The sequence below is a fragment of the Dipodomys spectabilis genome, unplaced genomic scaffold (genome assembly GCF_019054845.1).
Source record: "Dipodomys spectabilis isolate Male_0828 unplaced genomic scaffold, ASM1905484v1 ptg000034l, whole genome shotgun sequence".
In the NCBI taxonomy this organism is placed as follows: domain Eukaryota; kingdom Metazoa; phylum Chordata; class Mammalia; order Rodentia; family Heteromyidae; genus Dipodomys; species Dipodomys spectabilis.
The window spans coordinates 5039337-5054574 of NW_024870711.1; the positions used below are offsets into that span (position 1 = coordinate 5039337).

At 40.2% G+C, this 15238-nt stretch overlaps 1 pseudogene; it reads left to right on the forward strand.

Moving 5' to 3' along the window:
- The first annotated feature begins 2946 nt into the window (after positions 1-2946).
- LOC122105840 lies at positions 2947-5813 on the forward strand (annotated as a pseudogene).
- The last annotated feature ends 9425 nt before the right edge of the window (positions 5814-15238 follow it).

Genomic DNA, 15238 nt, shown 5'->3' on the forward strand with positions numbered 1-15238 from the left:
TTTAGTTACCCAAATTATGGGGCCAGAACTTTCCAAGTGATTTAAGGCATTCCCAATCTAACACAGGTATACTTCCTATGTGTTCTCAGCCTCGGTCCACACATGTGCTGAGCTTATTTTTTTCTTTGTGGATGCCAGAGGAAAGGAAATATTCAGAGACAAGTCCTCTTTCCTCCATACCAAAATTTCTGCTTGGATAGCAAGTCTTTAAAGCAACATTGCTGTATTAAAAAAGCCTCACCCCATTTAGGGCTGGTCCATTTAGGGCTGGACCATTTAGGGCTGGTCAGATATTATAGACCTTCTCAAGATCCCAGTGTTCACACCTGCTTGTTGAATAAGTTTCTCAATGGTGTATATTTTTAAAACTATTGTCACCATTTCAAGGCTATTTCCATTCATATATTCACTTAATGATGAAGTCTTAATGTGTCTTAAACCCCTGGGAAAGGGAAATCTTATGTTACTTCATTGATTTTCATACACATGAAAGCTGATGCACTACTTGGTCATCAAAACAATGGAAAGACTTTTTTAAAAATGTAAACAAAATGTTTGTTTTGTATGAAGATGATCCAAAGGCATAGTTGTTGTTGTAATAATAAATATGGCTCTTTCTACTTGACCATAAACATGGGCTCTGTTACCCATTGTGATGGGGTTTCTTGATGATCTCTTTAAGTGTTCTGGGACAAAGGAGAATCGAGATGGCATCATAACCATGGCAAAGAGCTAGACAGGAGGTGATGCCTACAGACAGGGAGCAGATGCCTACAGAGGCAATACCCCTTCTCTCTTCCTCTCCTTTATGCTAATCTCTTTATCTTCCACCTTAGCTTTCTGCTCTCCACCCGAGCTCTATCTTTCTATTTTGAACTATTGTTAAAGCTCTGAGTAAAGAGCTATGGGTTTATGAACACTCCTAGTCTGCCTCAGAAATGCAGGAGTGATTCTGGTGAATAATTCATTATCCTTTGTTAAAACAGATCCTGACATCGTGCCAGAGCCCAGCAATTAAGCTTGTGCAGAAATAATTCAATAGCACAATAGATATCCCTAAGCTGAGTGATTATTTTTGAGTCCTCTGCTTTTTGATTGGATATTGAGGGTTTTCCATAATGTAGACTAAGAAATGAAATTGTACGTATGGGATATTTTGAAGTTCTCACTATTTAAAGAGTCTATAAACCTATTTATCTCCCTAGCGACTATTTCGAGCAGGGTTGCTATTATAACAGAATTAAATTTTGGAAAATGTAACATGCTGGGAACAACAACATGAATCAAAAATACTGGAAGTATTGGTAGGGTAGAGATATCAGACAACTTTAATGGCTGGTTGATTTTCAATCAGGTAATGTCTATAAAAGTTCAAATTTTCTTCTCTATTGTTGCAGATTCCACTCCATTATTCCTTGGCATCTTTATTGTTTTCTTCATTGTCTTTCTTTTTGGTTTCTTTTTTCCTTCTGGATACTGGGTTTTTGGTTAGTTTGGTTTTGGCAGTAATGCTGTTGTTTGAACTTGAGCCTGGACCCTATCTCTGAGCTTTTTGTGCTCAGAGCTAGTGCTTTACTACTTGAGCCACAGCTTTACTTCTGGCCTTTTAGTGTTTATATGGTAATAAATGTCTCATAGATTTTCTGAATGGGCTGGCTTTGAACCATGATCCTCAGATCTCAGCCTCTAAGTAGCTAGGATTACAGGTGTGAGCTTTTCAGTGCCTAACTTTTTCATTCTTTTCTTATAAAAAAAGTTAAGCTTTAAAGTTTCTCCCATTGATAACTTATTAACAACTTTTAGTTATTCTCACAGTTATACTTTAGTTTTTTTTAAAAAAATCAAATATATACTTAAAATGATTAAAATGTGAAATATTTGTTTAAATAACAAGTATATTTTATTTGGGAAAAACACAATGGTTTTAAGAATGTATTTTTTCCAAACGAACTTTACAACTTTGGTGGGGGGGGGGGGGGAGGATTGGGGGGAGGGGTGGGGGAGGCTTGGAAGGGATGGGAAGGGGAAACAAAGGAGGAGGCTACAATGCTTGATAAGAAATGTACTCATTATTTTGCTCATCTAATTGTAACCCCTCTGTACAGTATTTTCACAATAAAAAAATAAATAAAAATTTAAAAAAGAATGTATTTTTTCCTTTTACATGTGCCTTGATAGGAAGAATACATCTCTTTTTTTGTTGCCATTTATTAGATTTGTTTTTCCAGAGTCCAGATTGTAGAGTTGTAAACAACATAAGTATAAAGACATAAGCCAGTTTTCCCACATGGATGCCACCTACAAATGCATACACTCCCACTGAGAATACCTGCAGAGGTGCTGCCTCCTGGTTATGCTTGAGCTCTTGGTAGAAAGATGAATTACAGTAAGTAGGATGTACATTGTAGAACAAATTATTCTTATTCCTTTAGAGAACAGGCTAGGATACAAGCATTCTTAGAAATTATTCCTCCTACTTTAGTATATTTTAATTTGTATAGTTGTAGATTTCAATTGCTTTATTTGAGAAGTAGTAAGCACAAAATGTTAATTCCTTCAATATATGCATTGCCAGCACTTCTTGAAGTGTGTGTGTGTGTGTGTGTGTGTGTGTGTGTGTGTGTGTGTGTGTGTAGAGAGAGAGAGAGAGAGAGAGAGAGAGAGAAACAGACAGAGAAAGAGAGAGAGAGAAGCATTACTTTTCTTTAAAAAGGTAGATTTTTCAGATGTCTTCAGCCATCATTTTAGGAAGAAAAGAGAAAATAAATGGAGAGACAAAAATCAAACACTGCCACATGAGAAAAATATAGACTCTTCAGATTTAAAGCAACATCTATGAACAACATGATTATTTTTGAAAATTCCTTTGCTTATCAAAACCTAAGGATACCCGTTTTCTCAGTCTACATTTTCTGAAAACTATAGATATCAGGGACAAGTAGTTAAATGTGGAAGGATAGACGGGTGTTTTGGAGTGTGATCTCTTTAGTTCTTAATGGATCTCTAAAGGCATCAGAACAGCAAAAGCACATTGGCATCAAGGTAAGTAAACACTGCCGAACCTTACCAGTGTGTATTTGTAGCAGGGCTTTCAATGGCTTAGAAATATCCTCACCAGGATAATGACTCTAGAAGAAACACATTTTATGTCAATGTGAAAGGTGGCAGATTAAAAAGAAATTTGTGTATAACTGAATACAATAGAAAAAAGTTCAGTAGGGGAATACAAACTGATAAAGACAATGTATTTTTTGGCTATGTAGCTGAAAAACACAACATTCTAGCCTCATTTAGAACAATATTGAATACTGAACAATATTGAATACATGAGTGTCTAAGCACTGGCATTTCCATGATACTGAAGTTTAATCTTAAGTATTCTAATCCCAAGTATTTCCGTGGTATCAGTTGTAGGTTCCATAATGACCACTCCCAAAGCTCCTGGGCTGAACTAGAAGCTTCCATCAGGGTGACTGTCTCCTAGAAGAACATGGCCACTAGAAGCCACAATTGTAAAACACAACATATTGTCAAGGGATGATCATTCTTTGGTAGTGAATATCTTTCTTCCTCCTATAAGTGAGCAAATATAAAGGAGATTTCTATTTGCATTTTCCTAATAATACTACTGAACATATTGTCATATTCCTACTAGGTAACTGTATGTCTGCTTCTGGGAAATGTGCAACAGGAGCTGATATTGTTGTTTTGTTTTATTGCAATTTTCTGTTTTGGATATTGTGTTGCAGAATTATATATGTGTGTATGTTAATATCTAGAGATATTAACTCTATATGACTTGTAAATAATATCCCATTCTATACTTTGCCTTAGCATCTCATGATTGTTTCCTCTCCAGAGCAAAATTTTGGTAAGGTTCGAAAAGTAAGACCAAGAATGATAGTTATTGTATTCTGTGTTCTGTGATTAATGCCCTATCTCAGATTCTCCCACCTTCACTGGTGAGAACAGCTCCATTTTCCATGAGAAATTAATGTGCTGTTTTCCCTCTGAAAATACCACTATGAAGTAGGAAACTGACATTATCAAACACTACATTAAATTCACTTCATTAAATTCAGAGGTCCTATGGGACTCATTTTCACCACTATATATTCTTTCAGTTCATGTAACACCTAACCCCTTAAGTTGGTGATTGTGGGTTAGTCTAAGCCAATTGGGCCACAGGTATGAAGTAGGTAGGGAAGAAGCTTTCTACTTGATATTTTAAAAGTAAAAGAGGGCTGGGAAGATGGCTCAGTGGTAGAGCGCTTGCTTAGCATGCATGAAGCCCTGGGTTCGATTCCTCAGCACCACATAAGCAGAAAAAGCCAGAAGTGGCACTGTGGCACTGTGGTAGAGTGCTAGCCTTGAGCTGAAGAGCTGAGGGACAGCGTCCAGGCCCAGAGTTCAGGCCTCACAACCAGAAACAAAAAAAGTAAAAGAGCAAGCTCCATAAGATAAACTCAAAACTTTTATGACAGGATATGTAAGGTGATTATTAAAAAATATTCAGGATCTCAGAAATACATTTCATATGGATGGGTGGATAGCATTGCATCAGAACTCCGGGACAGGCGAAGAGTACACAAAAAAGTTTAAAAGACACCAGACATCATTTAGAATTCAGGAAAATGCTGTTCATGTGGACTAAAAACTCTCTCATCACACAGACAGAAATTACTCCCAAATCTAACTACTAAATCAAACAGCAAAGTACTATTTTATGTCTAAAATACTTCGTTGATCTTTTCTCCTCATTTCAATGCAGGTGCTTGGGAGAAGAAATTACAGTTCCAACGAACTAAATTCTGATGACATGACATCAGAAAAGCAGGCTCCTAGGATGGTTTGCAAGGTAGCCTTTCCATCCTGAAGCTCGTGGGCCAGGGAAATGATAATCAGACCTGGGTGAGCGAGTTTGTTCCTCTGGGACTGTCCAGTGATTGGGGCATCAAGTCTTCCTTTTTGTCCTAATTCTGGCCATGTACTTGGTGACCATTGTGGGGAATTCCCTCATTCTTTTTTTGATCAGACTGGACAGCAGGCTCCATACTCCCATGTACTTCTTTCTGAGTGTTCTGTCCTTCATTGATCTCTGCTATGGAAACAGCATTGCCCCAAAAACGCTGGTCCATTTGTTCTCAGTCCAAAAGAGCATCCCGTTCCGCAGCTGTGTGCTGCAGCTCTGTGTGTCCCTGGCCTCAGGTGGTTCTGAGTTCTTCCTGCTGGGAGCCATGGCCTAGGATCGCTATGTGGCCGTGTGTCACCCACTGCAATACACAGTCATCATGCAAGAAGGGATGTGTCTGGAGCCGGCTGCTGGCTGCTTGCTGGCTGGTTTTTCAAATTCACTGATGGAAACCATCATCACCTTCCGGCTTCCCCTGTGTCGCAATGTCATTAATCACTTTGCCTGTGAGACCCTCGCGGTGATTCGACTAGCCTGTGTGGACATCTCCTTCAACAAGGTCATGGTGGCCATCTCAGGATTGCTGGTGATCTTGCTTCCCAGTGCTCTGGTCCTGTTCTCTTAAGTGCAGATCGTGGCTGCCATTCTGAGCCTGAATTCTACCTGGGGACGCCACAAAGTGTTTGACCCCTGTGCCTCTCACCTCGCCGTGGTTGCCATGAGCTTCGTGGCCACCATCTTCACCTAGCTGGGGCCACGCTCGGCCTCCTCACTGGACAAGGAGAAAATGGTGGCTTTGTTCTATGCGGTGGTGACACCCATGTTGAACCCCTTGATCTACAGCTTGAGGAATAAGGATGTCATAGCTGCTTTGGGGAAAATTGTAGAGAAACGCAAATAAAAGTTGGAGACTCCAAACCCACTTCTTGTTTTCTGTCTTTAAAAGGAAACGGGAAGTCGGATAGAGGGAGACAGACTCCTGAACTTATATCAAAGAAAAGTATGGTCCGATGTGTGTGTAAAAAAGAAAAGGTATTCTTCAATATGCTTCGTGGCTTTCCTTATAGGACAATGCCTGGTAGGGACCCATAGTGGGACTCTTTTCAGATGCCCTTTGCTCTGATAGATGGTGAATTTGAGGCTTCAGCTGCCATTTTTTCTTTACATTTTGATGTATCATTGACTAGAAGGCTGGCCCTCAGTGTCTTCAACCAGACCTTTTTTTTCTGTCTCTCACAAATTGTGCTACCTGGTAAGCTATTAAAGTATTTTACGGCCAAGCATTTCCTTTTTGTTAAATAAGGAAATAGTACTGAGCTCTCTGTGTGATTGCAAATATTATGGATAATTTAGGTAAAATACTTGCTGGCTAGCTAATGGTCTTTCAAAAGGCACTCGTTCATTCTTTTTACATGTGCCAACCTGAAATCTTTACTATAATAACAACAAACAAATAAATAACTTTATTATTGTTATACTTGACAGTACTGGAGCTTGAACTCAGAGCCCTGCCTTTTCTAGAAAGATGCTATGCCCCTACCCAAAGCCCTTTTGCTTTGATTGTTTGGGGACAAGTTCTTGTGTTTTTGCCTGTGACTAGCCTTGGATCAAGATCTTTCTGTTTATGCTAGCCAGATAACTGGGATTATAGATGTTCACCATCAAGGCCAGCATATTTGTTGAGATATGATCTCATAAGCTTTTTGCCTATGCTTTCTTCAAACCCTAAGCCTCATGATCTCTCCCAAGCAGCTTAGATTACCGGTATGTTGTACCATTCCTGGCCCCATTATTAATTATAGAGCACTTCCATTTTCCCTCTCCTTTGCTCCAAATTATTAGCTGATTGCAAGATACACTATCCTTATTAATATGTAGCAAATATTTTTGCTTTTCCTTTGAAACGGCCTCCAGAAATTATAGGCAATTGTTTTTGACATTTGTCTGCTAAGCTCTGATCATTCCTCTCTATGGAGGATTTTATATAAATTAGAAATAAATAGTATAACTATGATGCTTCTTCTATTTTCATAACTAATTAAGATATTTATAAAATTGAATGGGGCTCTCTGAATTTTGTAAATAGAATCTTCTAGGAATAAGGAAACTATACAGAAGCCAAATACAGGCAAGCAAGCTTTGCCCCAGCAGTAGTTAGAAGCTGACTATTGACTGTGTCCAGCTGCTTAGGACAACAGACAGACATGGGAGTGAGCAAGCCATGCAGACTTCCCTGTGGCCAGTTAGAGCCCTGTAAGCACAAGTCAGCCTTGTGTGCTGACATGAATACAACTGCCCAGGAGAGACTTAAACCTCACTACTGGCTTTCATCCAGTGAATGGAGAAGACATTTGACAATTGGATCTCTGGCCTGAGACAGGGTAGCTACAGAAGCAAGTAAGGCAGGTGAAGGACTTGGCTAATGCTCTAAAACTATTGCTGTCCAATGGGTCTATGTCCATATAACAGTAGCAAGAGTAAAATCACCCTTCACTTTGTAAAAGAAACCATCGGAAGGCTTAAGTACAAAATGGAAAAGCTTGCTGCTGAAAAGCTAGATTTGCCACTAGGTCTCTAGCAGGCCAAGGTGTCAGGGAGAGCCACTGTCCCTCCTTCAGTCTATCTAACCACAAGCAACAAACTTAGCATGCAGTCAGAAGGAGATTGTAGGTAGTCTTTTTTAAATTTTATTTTATTGTAAAGATGTGGTACAGAGGGGCTACTTACGTGAGTAAGGAAATGAGTACATAGCTTGTTAAGAATTGTTACTCCCTCCTTTGTTGTTTTCCCATTATCCCTTTCCTCTCATGCCTCCTTCACTCTTCCCCCCCACCCCCCCCCACCCCCCCCCCCCCGCCACCAAGTTGTAAAGTTCATTTCCAATATAGTGTCTTGTGGGTATCATTGTTGCAATGGGTCATCCTGTGTGCAGGCAGTCTTGATGTGAGTCAAAATAACGAGGGAGCTACCGACAGAAAGTTGAGAACAAGACTCTGTGTCAGTATCTCTTGCACTGGTAGAGCCTAGCCAGTGTACACTTGCCTCAACAAAGAAGACATGTTACTATTTACTCTTTTGATTTATCTTCTGTTAGTGTTTTATTCTGCTTCTTTTCTTACTATTCCTAATTTTTATATCCTTTTTCAATCTCTGGTAATAGCACACATTTTTCACAAGAATTGAACTGAATTTCTAGACACCGTTTTGTTTAGCTTCGTCCCATACATTTTTGCCTCTCTTCTCTCCATTTGCCTTCTTCCATCTTTCTTGACCTCTGTTTTCATTACTTAAACATTAATTCCTACACATTTTTTCCTAACTTGCTACTGTACCATATAGAAACGCTAGTGTCTTTCATATCTATCATAAAATTTGAGGATAGAGGACGTCACTTGGGGTTCTTAGCTTCATCTAAGAGTCTGATTTGGCAATGAACCCGTGAATTTTGTATTGTGGAGTTACACCATCATGCTACAAGTTGACACAACTGTGACACTACTCAGTCCTTTCAGAGTACAGAGTAATCCAACCGGAAGATGTGAGCTGATTAAAACCTGTAAGCTATGACCTGTCTTCACATAAGTAAATCCCAATGCAGAAGCACAGGAAATACAAATAAAGAAGGCAATAGCAAAAATGAAAGTCTTCCATATCCCCATTCGATCACTGGAAGTAATCTGTCTTTAGGATTATTCCCTACCAGTAAATAAATCATCTCTTGAGGAGGGTTACATCACACAGAGCCTCAAAGTACCCTACACATTCCCATGTATAATGTTCAGCATTCAACCAAAAAGAACTTGACAGAAAAGATCAAAACACTAAACAAAGAGAAAGTATAACTTACAGCAAAAATAATCCTAGAGAAACATCAATATTGTGCTATGAGACAGAACTTTAATGAACACGTTGGTTATGTTTAAGGTAAGAGAATTGGTGCTGTAGAGCAGCATCAAAAAAGTATCAATAGTGCTTCTGGAACCAAGAAATAAAATTAATTCAAAAGAAAGTAGCAATAACTTCAAAGAAAAAATATAGAGAACCGAACGAGATGTGTGAAGTAGAAGATAGGTTGATGAACATGACTGGACTCAGTACAAAGAGAAAGAAAAGAAAATTATAAAAGTAGCAATTCATTAGCTATATCTCATACACTGGATGCGATGAAAACAAGACACACATGCAACTGAAGATTCAAAGTGAGAAAAGGCAGGGCTAAACATGGTGTCTGATGCCTGAGGGAAAAAAAATGCAATAAAAGCTCACCTCAACCAGTAACCAGGAGTGGTAGTTCATCTGTGTAATCAAAGCTACTCAGGAAGCAGAGATCAAGAGAAACACAGTTGGAGGCTGGCCAAGTGCATAAACCCTATCTGAAAAATAACTAAAACCAAAAACACCTGAAGACCTAGTTCAAGTGGTAGAGTCCCTGCTACCAAGCCTATGGCCCTTAGTTCAAACCCCAGTAGTGACTGGTATTGCCCCCTACCTCTCCTCTCCAAAATGAGAAAAAAAATAGTGGTTAAATATTTCCCAAATTGAATAAGTCACTGGGTCACAAACATATAAAGTACTACAAATCTCAAGCAGGAACAATAAAGCGGATCATAGTTAAATATATCAGGTGGAAATTGCTGCAAACTCAAGTTAGTAAGAGTGTGAAGGCCCCTAGTTGAAGCCAGAGATAACTAATGGCTGATTTCGCCCTTGATGAGTGAAATACCAAATTATTTTATTCTAAGATCTTATGCTTGTCCTCATCATTTCTCTTCAACAGAAATCATGGACAAAATGCTAAGACCTGATAAGGAGGTATGAGGAATATAAATCAAATAGGAACAGAGTAATATTATTTCTCATGGAACAGTATCATAAGCATAAAAATGAAGGAAGAATCTAGAAGTACCTAGAAACACAAAAGTCTGGCAAGTTTTCAAGTTGTAATCGAACATGTATATGTGTGCAGGTGTGTGTGATTGTCGTGGATACAGTGAATTAGGAAATTTAGATTCCTTCCACAAAACGATGGCAAACCTGCCAGAATTAACTTTTGTAAAACTATGGAATCCAGTCAAATTCTTATCACATGCAGGGAAGAGATCTGTGGAGACAGGCACTGCATTGGTTTTAAGCTGTCCACCTCATTTACCTTACTGACAAGACTAGTGGACATTTTACACCGAAAGCTCACGTTTCTTGTATAGATAGTCAGTGCACTTCGTTCTCAAAGAAAATTGGTTGGTGATTTTAATTTATCTAGCAGCCAACCAAAGCCAAAGGCTTGGTGGAAGAGTTTACTTTGTTTTGCTGGACTGGGAGTTTTCACAGAGCCAGATATTTTCCTGGGTGGAGTTCACAGCCAAGAGTATTGTCAATAGAAGCCTCACTCTAGAGATAAGAGTGGAAAAGAAGGGCTTTGAGAAGCTCTACCAGAAATTTTCAAAAACCATCTTCAGGCAAAAGCAACCTGAAGGGATGCACAGAAATGGTGAACAAATGTAGCAGTGATACTCACTAGATACTATGTTGAAAATGGTGGGGGAGGGAGGGATGGACTGGGAGAAAATGGGAGAAGAGGTGACATTTGAAAAAATAAATGTACTCATTACTTGACTTACGTAACTGTAACCCTTCTGTGCATCACCTTTATAATAACAATTTTTAAAAAATGGTTTCACCTCCAGATGACCTTCAAGCTCTGTTCCATAAATCACAAGTGCAGGTTAAGCTAGCGGCGTAAATGGCCTAAGGATAAGAGATAGTTATCCATCAGTTGCTTAATAGAGAACAAGCTGGGACTATCAATACATCTGGTACAACAATAAAGAATGAACGATGAAAACACCTGGACATAATGAGACAGACAGTCGCAGGAATTCCGGACCAGAGAAACAGCACACACAGCGAGCTTCCTGGGCTTCTTCATTGCTCCCCATGTGTCTTGGACAGGCTTTTGCAGAGGGCACCCACGTGGGCCCATCTGAAAGCAAAGATACAGCTCCAAGGAACGCCTAGGCATGTGATGCCAGTTCACAGCAGTGATGGAATGTAGTCCCTTCATTTCTACTGAATGGCTCCAATCTGTTTAGAATCGTTGGTATGACATTTTGACCCCTCAAATCAAAGATCACACTCACAGAAACTCATAATAATTTTAATCCCTCTTGGAAAGCTGTGGTTTATGACAATGATGCATGGTAGGAGATATCGGAATATTTCTAGTCCTTAGAGATAAGTTGAGAGCGAAGACTTGACAGAAAGGGCCTTCCTTGTACTTGTGACCATTTGGTTTCCATTCTTTAGTTTTATAAGGAAAACTACATGGAAGGTGGCATAGTTTATTGCCTAGTGAATTGCCAGATTCTAGTGAAACACTAGAGTGATTTCTGATCCTCATTTACAATTTCATGAACTACAGTAAATCGGATAGCTTTTCCTTGTGAGAGAAATGCTCTGCAAGCAGAGAGAAGTAGTTTAGTAACCAGAGTGTTGTCCTGCAGCATAAAAGCTTGGTCATGTGATCTCAAAGGAAAAATAACATGATCCTACCATGATACATTTATTTAGCACATACTTATGGCACAAGAGAAAAACTTTCATTTAAAATGTAGAAATACCATTGTACTCCAGGTTCCAATGTCTCCCTTAGACATTAGTATACTTCTTCTGACTCATGTAAGCCAAAGATTGAATTCTGATCAAAAAGATCTGTGAGCAGAGAATTCGATGCAATACGTTCTTTCCCTCTTCATCTCTCAAAAAAGAATAAATTAAATGGGGTTCTTTCCAAAGTTTGTGGCCTTAAGTGAGTGTTTTTCTCCCTCTGGAATTAATATCACATAAAACAAATAAGATGGTCACAATTGGCAAAAGTGTCTCTCTGCTCCCACAGGAGAATTGAACTGCCATTGCCAACCTTCTTCCCTCCTGGGTCTTGGCAGAGATGTAGAGAAAGTCCTGATTGCCGCATAAAGCCTTCAGAACCCACAGATCTTCATTGCAGTAGAGCACTTCCCAAGAAGGACATTGGTGCCCGGACCCCAGAGTCCTGCAGAAAACAGACTCCTGCCACACTGGACACAGCCACTATCTTAGGGCCCAGGGCTGTCCTCTCCTCTGGTCTGGGCCATCATCTTGAAGGCAGTGGGGTAATCTGTGCTCATTCACTCCTGCTTGCTGTAGGAAGTGGTTCGTCACATCTGTTTGATTGCTGAATCCTGTTTTTCTCCTTCTTCCTCTTTTAGAATCAGTGAGGGGTCGCTCTTCACATCACCCCACCCCATCAGAGGCCCCTGAGCCACGGTAAGTGACCTCCGCCAGAGCAGCTTAACTGTTTCGGAAGCTCAGTTTCAGGCTCCGATGGCGCAGAGAGACACAAACCTTAAGTGTTTGATGTCTGTCCTTTCATCCACTCTAGTTACCAGCAGTCACTATGATGCTCTCATGCTCTGGAATACATGTACCCCCAGTTATGCAACGAGCAGAAGGAATAGAGGCTTCGTATTAGGTTTTAGGCATGGCTGTTGGTGTTAAGATAGAAATAAGCACCCCAAAGTACAATCACAATGTGTACATCCATGCTCGCTGAACTCCTGGTACTACAGACGGCCACAACTCCCTGACAGTTTATTTGTGACAGTTCATCAAAAATCTGCTGTTGTCCTGGAGAGAAGGACAGCTCTTAGACCTCACCTTTGTGCAGAATGCAGACAAAATCAGAGGAGGGTGTGGTATGTGTGGCCCGTGCACAATCAGAAAGGAGTGAGGCTGTGTGGCCAGTGTTGGAGTGTGCAGTCAAGAATGGCCTGTTTGAGGACGCTGAGGTGGAATAACAGCTTTTATGAACACAAAGCGTCCACGTATTTTGCAATGAAATACTACATACAATATCCTTTGCCCTAGGTCTTCCTCTAGAGCGGAAAGTTTCGTGCATGAACTGGTATTGCTAACTATGTTCATCTTTGTTTCCTTAACACACATGAGCTGAAGCCGGAGAGATTTTCTTCTTTGTGTGTGTCGCTCAGTATCTGAGATGACTGTTCCTTCTCTTGCTTCCACCAGGCTCTGGATTGATGATTGTGTCTTTCCTAAAGCCATTCACTCTCATCAGCACTCAGGGTACAATATGAGGTCATTTCATCCTGCCAACAAACCTTCAGTGATTACTTACTGCCCATATTTCAGGATGTCTCTTGATTGCTGTGCTATTATGTATAAAGGTCCTTATGACCGGTTCCTCGATTCCAACCTCTACCCATTCCTTTTCTATCCCTTCATTCTCACCCAGCCACTAGGCCATTATTTTCTGGAACAGGCAAGGTTGTTTATGCCCTTTATGCCTTTTTCCACTCTGATGCCTTGCCCAGATTGCTGCTTCACACACATTATAGACATAATACCTTAGCCAGTGATTATCTAGCCTTGGATACATTTACCAAGCATGTTCCTTTAGCTTTGTGTGTGTGAATACATCCTTGTCCATTCCTATATTGTTTTCTTTTTTCTCTTCCTGTTTATGATCAAATCTAAAGGCCTGGGCCTATAACAAAATTTTACTAGGACTAATTAACATTTTGGACACAGTCCTAAATTTGAAATGTGAACAAAAATGATGGTGGGTTCCAGATCTGATGTTGTTCCTGTATTATGAGTCAGCTTGGGGGTTCAGGGCACCTCCAGCTGTAGGTCAGGAAGACCTGGGTGCCACTAGATGTTATCATTCTCACATTGTGTTCTGTGAAATTACAGTGACAATGTCTTATTGACATTATTTTGTGGACTTAATGGGCTATTATGTGAAAAAAAATCACTTAGCAAATTCCCAGGCATTTAGTAAATGTTCAATGGGTTGTTATTAGAGGCGGTTACAGCCTGCTAACACTCATCAAAACAAAACCACAGCGAAGTCTTGTCCATTCCCATGGCTTTAACTCTGAGGCAAACACCAGTTTTCCTATCATAGAAAATGGCAACACCTCTATGTCCCCAGCTGGTGTATGTGGGATTTCTCTTGATCTCTTCCATACTCTATGGATTACTGTTATATAGTTTACATCTAGCATGTATCTTCAGTCTGCCTGATTCCCTGAACGCCGTCAAGGTCACTGTCACCTTCTCTGAACAGCCCTTAGCTAGCCTCACAACTCTCACGATCGCAGGCTGTGCATTCCTTTAGGACTTCCAGGTCCCTTTCCATGATGTAACCATATCATGCTCCTCTCAATCATTAATCCTTGGCTTGCTTTACCTGCAGGTAGACTAGTATTTCATTTCCTGTGACCTGTGGGATTTTCCTGCTCCAGCCCTTCCTCCTCTCCCACCACGCCTGGCTCCCTCCCCACCCATCTGAGCGGCAATGGCAGCTTCATTTCAACAAAGCTCTCTCCCACCTCCTCAGAGGCTGGGCCTTGGAATCTGTCTCTGTCCAAATGTTACCTCCTCAGAGATCAGATGGCCCTTCCACACTAATCTTTTGTATTTCTAACATTCATAGACAATATCTAACACATATTTATTTATTCACTTTTATTTTGCTTAAGAATCTCTTCACCCAGTGGCTCCTATGTTCCCCCTAAAGAACTTAAACTTCCAGAGAGCAAATGTCCATATTTGTTTCACTTGACACTCCTTCATGGCTCCCAGCACACGCCCACCCTGTAGACCTATATGCTCTTCTTCACAGCTCTAATGATGACTAAAATACCCTAGAATGCTTATTATCATTTATAGTTGATATAAAATATGATTTGCTTTATCTCATTTGGATTTTGTCACATAATGACATGAGCTGAATGCATATTAATACTTCTATTTACAAAAAACCCCCTGCATCTCAGAAAGAGTAAGATATAAAATTGCACAGCCAATCAGTAGAATATGTGGGATAGGAATGAATAGTCCAATTCTTATCTCCTTACATGCTTCATTGATAATGATATGGGAGGGGGAAGAAAGCACTTGGAAGGATGAATGAGTCCTAGTCCTTAATTGTGAGCTGAAGATGGACAGGAAGGCAGGTGTGGCCTCTGGAGCTGTCAGGTGTAACATGGAGGGGTGGGGAGGGTTGGCAAACTCGCTTAGGAAGCAGCTATCACAAAGCAGCTGTAGGAGATTAGATAGCACAGAGCTTCAGGTGGACTTCATTGTAATTCCTACTCTGCCATCAGTGAGAATTCGGTAAGTTGCTTCATATTGCTTCAAGACATACCTTATTGATTATTTAAATGGACATAATAACATATAAAGATGCTGTGATGATTAAATCATGTTACTTGTATATGGTGTCTGGTTTGTGATCCAACCTGGACTGTGCTATTAAAAGTACCT